At 36.8% G+C, this 9,149-nt stretch overlaps 1 pseudogene; it reads left to right on the top strand.

Annotated features, from left to right (window-relative positions):
- The first annotated feature begins 7,515 nt into the window (after positions 1 to 7,515).
- On the top strand, positions 7,516 to 8,167 carry LOC113185197 (large ribosomal subunit protein uL11 pseudogene; annotated as a pseudogene).
- The last annotated feature ends 982 nt before the right edge of the window (positions 8,168 to 9,149 follow it).

Raw genomic sequence — 9,149 nt, 5'->3', positions numbered from 1 at the left:
ATGCCATCCACCAGGGGATTCCAATTTCATAACTTAATTCTGACATGTGCTTATACAACTTGTACCTCTGTACTACACTTCTGACAAGAAAGGCTTCAGTTCACATAGAAATATTTGTCTGCAAAAGACTAGTAAGCTTCAGGAGTCAAATTTAGAAATGGGAAAAAGTGATAGAACTAGTGTTTTGGTAGGTCACTCCACATTTTTGCATTTGAAAAGAGAGGATTCAAATACTTTAAGATTACCAAGCTTCTCTTAGCCTCTAATAATTTTAATAAGATTGTTTAGATACTGGACTTGATTGACAAGTATAGTGACTAACGTTCTTCTCATAAGAAATTCATGCTCATTTTTTAAACTTTGTAATATATAAGAATATAAAAACTTCCCACTATCCCACTTCCCAGAGATAACCATGTTAAAATATTGATATATTTTCTTCCAATCTTTTTACTATGCCCATATAGGCACCTACTTGTACATATATACACACAAATTCAGATCATATATATATTTAAAAACTATGTCATATTATGAGCATTTTTTCTAATGGCCATTAAATTCTGAGAAATAAAATTTAAAGATTTTGTAATGTTCCAACATACAGATATAGTATAATTTATTTAACCATCCCTCTATCTTTGGAGAACAGCAGTCCTTGGTCAGGAAATAAATGCTTATGTAAATAACAGGACTTGAATTAAATGAGGAAGATTAAGAACCCCAAGTTATTCCATGGTCTTTGCAAGTTAATAGAATCTAGGGAGGCAGGAGAATCAAATGCAATATTTTTAGTCTTTTAAAAGATATATATATATATATATCCCTGATGTGTTATGCTGAAAGGTGCCCCAGAGCAAGGTATTTAAGACAGAGGCTCCATGCCAGAATGAAAGGAGTCACTCTCACATCCATATACATCAAAAACCAGTACCAGAGAATACAACTCATAGAATGCAACTGGCCCCAACAAAATCTAGCCTTTATCTAAGGAAAGTAGAGCATCATTTTTAAATAATGTTTCAAAGTCATGATATTTAACAAACATGGAAAACCTGATCTGAAATCAACAATTATTTCATTTGTTTTTATATCCTCTAAGTGATGACCAATTGTTTCCAGCTTTATTGATGTGTAAATGATTTTGAAAAATCATATGTATTTAAGGTATAGAACATAACAGTTTATATATATATATATATATATATATATATATATATATTATAAAATGATTACCCCATCAAGCTAATTAATAATATATCTCCTCAAATAGTTAGTTATCTGTGTAATGTGATGTGTTTATGAGAAAAATGCTTAATATTGACTCTTAGTAAATTTAAAATTCAATTGTAAACACCATGCTGTACATTAGGTTACTAGGAGTTATTAATATTATAACTTAAAGTTTGCACCTTTGATCAACATCTCTTCATTTATCCCACTCTCAATGACTGGTAACCACTCTTCTCTATTTTTATGAGTTTGACATTTTTAGATTCCACATATAAGTGAGATCGTGCAGCATCTGTCTTTCTTTAGTGATGGTTCAATTTTAATGGGTATGTTTCTTGTCCCAGAAAGCATTAACTATAAGATGGTGCAGTTATTGGCATAAAGACGTACCCTACTATTCTCCACATATATTATTTAAATGAGGAAATTACCATACTTATTATTGATGGCTTTGACCTGAGAAGGATTTTGTAATTTCACATAATTTATCCAGAAATAGAAAACAGAGAGGGTTACTTAGGGATCCAAAGACAGCTGAGGCACTCTCAAGGAACAATGTTTCCAAAAGATGGTGAGCCAGAAACAGTTGGAAGTACACCAAAGTGTGGTAATGTCACTGGGAAGTGACTGCGTAGCTAGTCTACATTTCCCAGTCCATCTTCCATCTATGTAGTGCCATGTGACCAGTTCTGGCCAGTGGATTTAAAATAAAAGTGTAGTATATACAACTTCTGGACCAAATGGTGAATGTTCCATCTTTGTACATTCTTTCCTTTCTATAGAGACCATAGAGGCTCATACCAAAGATAGCAGCATCACAAAAGGGAAGGAGGCTGCATCCTTGAGTCAACATTTAGAAAAGAGCTACCCAGGACAAAGTCTAACCAGTAACATCAACATAGACTTTGTGCCACTGAAAAATAAATATTTATTATGTTATAGCACTGACATTGAGGATTGTGTAAGTAGTCAACATATCTTGACCAGTTCATTTAAAAGAATTTTGCTATCTGAGTACTTGCTATGGAAGAAAGAGAATAAGGGAAAAGGTATAGAGTACTTTTTTATGATGGAAAACATAAATCAGGCAAACATAGGAAAGGAGATGAGAAAGCACTAAGGGTAATAGAGGGAATCAAATCTTAAATTCCAGAAAATCAAGGTGGTGAGGGAAAGTCTAAAATCAAATTACTTTTTGATGTGACTTGGGCTCTTGATTTGTTTTCTGGCCTACAGGAGCAATGAAACAATAGTTACATGTGTATATTTCTGTCAACAAGAAGTTTTTTCTTTGTTATTCAAATCAATTCTGTTCCCCCAAATTATCTTCATCTTTTTAAAAATATTTATTTTTTAGCTGTAGTTGAGCACAATACCTTTATTTATTTTTTTAAAGATAGAGAGAGAGAAGAGAGAGAATTTTTAATATTTATTTTTCAGTTTTTCGTGGACACAACATCTTTATTTTTATGTGGTGCTGAGGATCAAACCTAGCGCCCCACTCATGCCAGGCAAGTGTGTTACCGCTTGAGTCACAACCCCAGCCCCAATTTATTTATTTTTTAGTGTGGTGCTGAGGATCGAATCCAGAGCCTTGAACATGCTAGTTCAATGAGCTAAGCAGGAAACACACTAGATACTAAAACAAATTCTGACTAAGGCAGAGAGTCTTACAAAAGTTCCAGCCATGCCAAAAGGTAGGATTTTGGACTGGGGATGAAGCTCAGTGGTAGAACACATATGTAGCATGCTCAAAGTGCTCTACCACTGAGCCACAACCCTAGCCCCTCCACCTTTGATTGATGACTCTTCTAGGGCACATTCTAATTTATTATGTCCTCTTAAAATTTTGGTTACTGGCTCAAGCAACAATAAAGGCATGAAAACTAGCTTCAGATTTCATTACATAGATTAAAGATGTTAATGAAAGATTTTTTGATCCTAAGCAAAGCATTCAGGATTTTTCATTTAGCTATAGATTTTTCAGACCACCAATATTGTTCAGAGTGACATAAAGCTGCACCAATCCCTTTACTGGTATCTTGAGTGTTAAATGTTCCTAACATTGCTCTGAGGATAAAGGAATGTTGAATTGTTGTAATGTATTAGCCTTTGCTTTCTGCTGAATTACTGAGTCTCATTTACATCTGTCTATCTGTATTTCTTTTTTTTTAAAGAGAAAGTGAGAGAGAGAGGGGGACAGAGAGAGAGAGAGAATTTTAATATTTATTTATTTTTTCTTAGTTCTCGGCGGACACAACATCTTCGTTTGTATGTGGTGCTGAGGATCGAACCCGGGCCGCACGCATGCTAGGCGAGCACGCTACCGCTTGAGCCACATCCCCAGCCCTATTTGTATTTCTTTCTTTCCCCCAATTTTAATCCTTAATAATGAGCTAGGCCAGGGGCAGTGTCACATGCCTATAATCCCAGCTGCTCAAGAGGCTGAGGCAGGAGGATCACAAGTTCAAAGTCAGCCTCAGCAAAGTAAGGTGTTAAGCAACTTATTTAGAAACTTTGTCTCTAAATAAAATACAAAATAGGGCTGGGATGCGACTTAGTGGTTGAGTGCCCTGAGTTCAATCCCTGGTACCCCCCCAAAAAAAATAATTATAATAATGAGCTAAGCAGGAAATACACTAGATACTAAAACAAATCCTGACTAAGGCAGAGATTCCTACAAAAGTTCCAGCCATGCCAAAAGGTAGGATCTTAGACTGGCAATGAAGGTCAGTGGTAGTACACATGTGTAGCATGCTCAAAGCCCTAGGGTTTAATCCCTGGCAAACACACACAAGAGAAAATACTGAGGGATTAAATGGAGCAAATTATATTCCATGAATGTAAAATTATATCAAAATAAGCCCCAATATTATATATTAACTGTAATACACTAATGAAAACAAGTTTAAAAATTGGTATCTAGACTGTGTCTTGTTACCTTTATATGATCCTAGGTCTGCCTTATTTACTATATCCACTGGCCTCTCAATTCCTTACTGTTTAGGGGCATTATATCCTCAATGCTTGGTAATTTATTATATAGTAAATACTCTACAAATGTAAATTGAATGAAATTAAGATCTGGAATTCTCACGGTCAAGTTTTGTTTTGTTTTGCATCACAATTCTTATGACACATACAGAACACAATTTTTCATATCTGGTTGTATATAAAGTATGTTCACACCAATTCGTGTCTTCATACATGTACTTTGAATAATGATATCCATCACATTCCACCATCATTGCTAACCCCCTGCCCCTCCCTTCCCCTCCCACCCCTCTGCCTATCTAGAGTTCGTCTATTCCTCCCATGGTCTCTCTCCCTACCCGACTATGAGTCAGTCACCTTATATCAGAGAAAATATTCACCTTTTTTTGGGGGGGGGTGGCTAACTTCACTTAGCATTATCTTCTCCAACTGCATCCATTTACCTGCTCAGGGACAAGTTTTTCTTAGAGCACTTTGCTAATTGGTAAAGTCTATTTGAATAGCCTTCTGCCTTACTTTCTTACTAGGGTAAAATATCAGCCTTGCAAACAACTACACCCTACTTCAGCACTGATCAAGCTCCTCCTAGATGAAGTTGGATTCTATTATCAGTGGATATATCATTTTTGCACCCTCTCTAAAAGAACCAATGGAAATCCTACACTTGATTTGAGAGTATCACCAACTCCTGTCACATATCCCCTTCCACCCATACATGTGTAAACATACTGTAACTTTGAAGATTTCCAAATAGGCTTTGTCAAGGAAAAGTTCACCCCACTCTGTTGGATACTGCATTTTCTATTATTGTATAGCCATGCCATTGGAACACAGCCTATATCTCTGCCTCTTTTCTTAAGAGGTCCTACTATTTCCACTGCTTCTCTCTCAATACCTGATCACTAAAAAGGCTCTAGTAAGTCCCTCATCAAAGTCTTCTTACCCCCTTAACCCCAAGGAATGGCTTAAAGCTAGCTTCAAATGTTTTCTGCTATTTAACAAACCTAGGAATTATTACATGTAAATAGCTATACACATAACTAGAAATCCATAGAACATGGTTGCTTTCTACTGATAATTCATTGGATCTAGGATTTACTGAAAGTGGAAGGATTTTACCTACATACAAAAGGAATTGAGGTGACATATATCTGTCAATAATTATAGATAAAATGATGGGGGAGGGAAGTGCATATGACCATAACATAGAAGGAGAAATACTTGTAAGGATACTAATATTCTGTATATTGACTGTGTCAATGTCAATATCCTGGCATGATATTGTATTACAGTCTTTGAAAGATATCACCACTGGAGAAAGGCAATACAGTCTGTATTTTTCTTGCAACTGCATGTGAATCTACAATCATGTTAAAATAAAACTTCTAATTAAAATCAATGAATGGAAGTAAAAGAAGTTAGAGTTTTAGAATTTTGTTCTTAAAAATCTTGTGTATACATGGAGAAAAAAAGGAAACTTCAACTAAAAATGACTGAATTGATTTACTAATAAGGAAAATTCAGATAATATACAGGCTATTCAGGCCATTTTCAGTAAGGAAAATGAAGAACAAGTAGAAGAAACATAGTAGCAGAATCTTCTAGACGTCACCAGGATATGAATCATTCAACTCCTGACTATACTCTGAAGAAAACTGCCTAGAACAAAACTTTTAATAATTTCAGATTCCACACCATGCATGCCATAGCATGTGAAATAGCAAAATAAATCTTTCACTCTGTGTTATAAGTGACATGAGATAACCCATGATAAAAAGTAAGAGGCCTGATGACCAAAGAAAGAAATATTAGGCTGCAACTCAAATGTCAACTAAATAAATTCCTGGCATTAATTTAGAACTCTTTTTGACAGTTGCAATATAGACCAAACTATCAATGACATGATTGTTGATGTGCTGAAGTCACCTAGGAGGTGATGTTAAATTGTACTTCCTCATGTACATTCACTAGGAAATAATCATGATTACTTTTAGTACAGCCCTGAGCTATCATTAGTGATAAATAATGAACATCGCACTGCATACAGTTCAATGTTACTGAGTACATGAATAATAACAGTATTAACAAATTAGATTGAAGGTCTTATCTAAAATTAATGCTCTAATTGGGAGAGGTAAACCCCTTCCAGTGAGAGTCCCAGAGCTACTTACAGATTGCCAGTACTTTCTTCCTATGAGCTCTGATGGTATCAAGTAGATAGCATGAGAAGTGGTAAGTCTCCAATTAAACATAAACTCAGATCCCTATTCTGAGTGAGAATAAAGGAATAACTTGTACTTCCCACTTGCAGAGTCATTAGACAAAACTTGCAACTCCTGGAGGAAGACCCAGAGAACTGGACCATGTGTACCAAGTAAAGTAGGAAAGATTAAGGTCTCCAAGTTGACATTAGTAGAATAGAGATAGAGACCTTGCCAGAAATTACAAGTCATAGGATAAGTCCAAAAAGGAAGAGCATTTACTCACCCAACTGAAATCAGCTATCAGAGCCAGAAAGAGATCAAGTTGAGAAGGCATACCCATGCTCACAGGACACAGCAAAGGATGCTCATGTGCACATTTTCCTTTCTCCATCTCTAGTCCCAATACCTTCACTTATTGCTCATCTTGTACTGACTATTTCATTGCAAATCACCTCAAATACTTTTAGGAAAGAAGTACAAATAAAAGGATAAAATAATGATCAAAAATACCAGCCTTGTTTGCAGCTCTTGAAGGCCTGCATCTACCTTCCTTGTACCTTGACTTACAAAAGTAGTTAAGTCATGAGGTTGTAAATCACCAATAATCAATTGCTGATGTGGACATAGGCATTTATGGGGAATTGTCATGATCAAGTAATAAGCTATCTGGCTCCAGTTAACAGTAGTCTCTGAAGAGAAAGAGATGTTTTGCTTAGAAACTTTCCCTTGCACCCCTGGGTCCCAAAATAGTCTGATCAAACAGCACTCCTATCTTCACATATCTATCATGCAATTATTCAATCTCTTCAAGTTATTTGAGCTACAGTCATTGAATGTTTGAGGTATACCTATTTCCAAAAGCACTTGAGCATGTTCAGCACCTGTGGCTAATTGTAGATAAAAATGGATAGAATTTTTTAAGTAGTGATTTTTGGCATTTTCTCTTAAAGCCCTGTCAACACATGCGGAAAGATAAAGAAACTTCAATTGAAAATGACTGAATTGATTAAGTGAGAAGGAAAATCCTCCAAAGCATGGTATATGCAGCCAATTTTCAGTAGGGAAAATAGGAACTGGACTTTCGGCTCGGAGGAGGTTAAGGTGCAACTCTCTTCGGTCATCCCGAATCCGGGTTCATCTGACACCAGCCGCCTCCACCATGCCGCCCAAGTTCGACCCCAATGAAATCAAAGTCGTGTACCTGAGGTGCACCAGTGGCGAGGTCGGCGCTACGTCTGCCCTGGCCCCCAAGATCGGCCCCCTGGGTCTGTCTCCCAAAAAGGTTGGTGATGACATTGCCAAAGCAACTGGTGATTGGAAGGGTCTGAGGATTACAGTGAAACTGACTATTCAGAACAGACAAGCCCAGATTGAAGTGGTACCTTCTGCCTCTGCCCTGATCATAAAAGCCCTCAAGGAGCCACCAAGAGACAGAAAGAAACAGAAAAACATTAAACACAGTGGAAATATCACTTTTGATGAAATTGTCAACATTGCCTGACAGATGCGTCACCGATCTTTAGCTAGAGAACTTTCTGGAACCATTAAGGAGATTCTGGGGACTGCCCAGTCTGTGGGTTGTAATGTTGATGGCCGCCACCCTCATGACATCATAGATGACATCAATAGTGGTGCAGTGGAGTGTCCAGCTAGTTAAGAAGTATATGGGAAAATTTCTTTTCCACAGTTAAGTAAATGGGAGAATATTTTAACAAAGGATCATCTGACAAAAAAAAAAAAAAGAAAATAGGAACTGGAAAGCAAAAAGAAGAAATCCTAAGAGCAACAAAAAAATGGCTAGCTTATGTTTACCTCCTCAGTGTCACTGCATGGGTCACCCCTCTCACCTGGAAAGCCTATTCTTCCATCTTCACATCCCTACTGCTTATTAACTCTTCCCTACTTTCACCCTTCACTCACTTTATCTACTCCTTTTGTGATTACAAAGAAATAAAGGTAAAAATGATGAAGTGTGGAGAATAAAGGAGTGGAGGTCAAGCACAGCTGATCTCTGGCTGGTAGTGAGATATACTGAGATGTGGCTAAGAGGGTTTGCAATCCAGCCTGGCTCCTATCATGGAGATGCAGAAAGGAGGATAGCAGAACTGAATGAGGTATAATATTCTTGCCTGGTTCCAGAAACACCTGGCATGTCTCAAGGGATCATGGAATAACACAGCCACGGAATAAGGGACCAATCACAAGAGACTTAACTCTAAGTGAAAAAGACAAGGATCGCATCCATGGGCTAACTTTTCTCATCATACCACCCAGAAACAGGGCTTCCAGGTTTAGCAAATAAAAGTATAGGACTTCCCTGGCCTTAGCATAATTTAAATTTTAGATCAAGTATGAATGATTTTTAGTATGAGCTTATCCCAAATTTGGAATAGGACATACTTATACTTTATTTATAAAATTACTGTTGGACTGGGGATGTGGCTCAAGCGGTAGCACGCTCGCCTGGCATGCATGTGGCCCGGGTTCGGTCCTCAGCACCAAATACAAACAAAGATGTTGTGTCCACCGAAAACTAAAAAATAAATATTAAAAAATTCTCTCTCTTTCCCTGTCTCTCTCACTCTCTCTTTAAAAAAAGATTTAGAAAGTTACTGTTTATCTGAAGTTTAATTTAACTAGGTAATCCTATCTAGGAAATATATATATATATATATATACACACACATATACACTTGAGTGATAGGTTTGAATACAGCT

Source organism: Urocitellus parryii, chromosome X (genome assembly GCF_045843805.1).
Source record: "Urocitellus parryii isolate mUroPar1 chromosome X, mUroPar1.hap1, whole genome shotgun sequence".
Taxonomy (NCBI): domain Eukaryota; kingdom Metazoa; phylum Chordata; class Mammalia; order Rodentia; family Sciuridae; genus Urocitellus; species Urocitellus parryii.
Note: the sequence above shows the minus strand (reverse complement) of the source record. Positions and strands in the feature narration are given on the sequence as shown.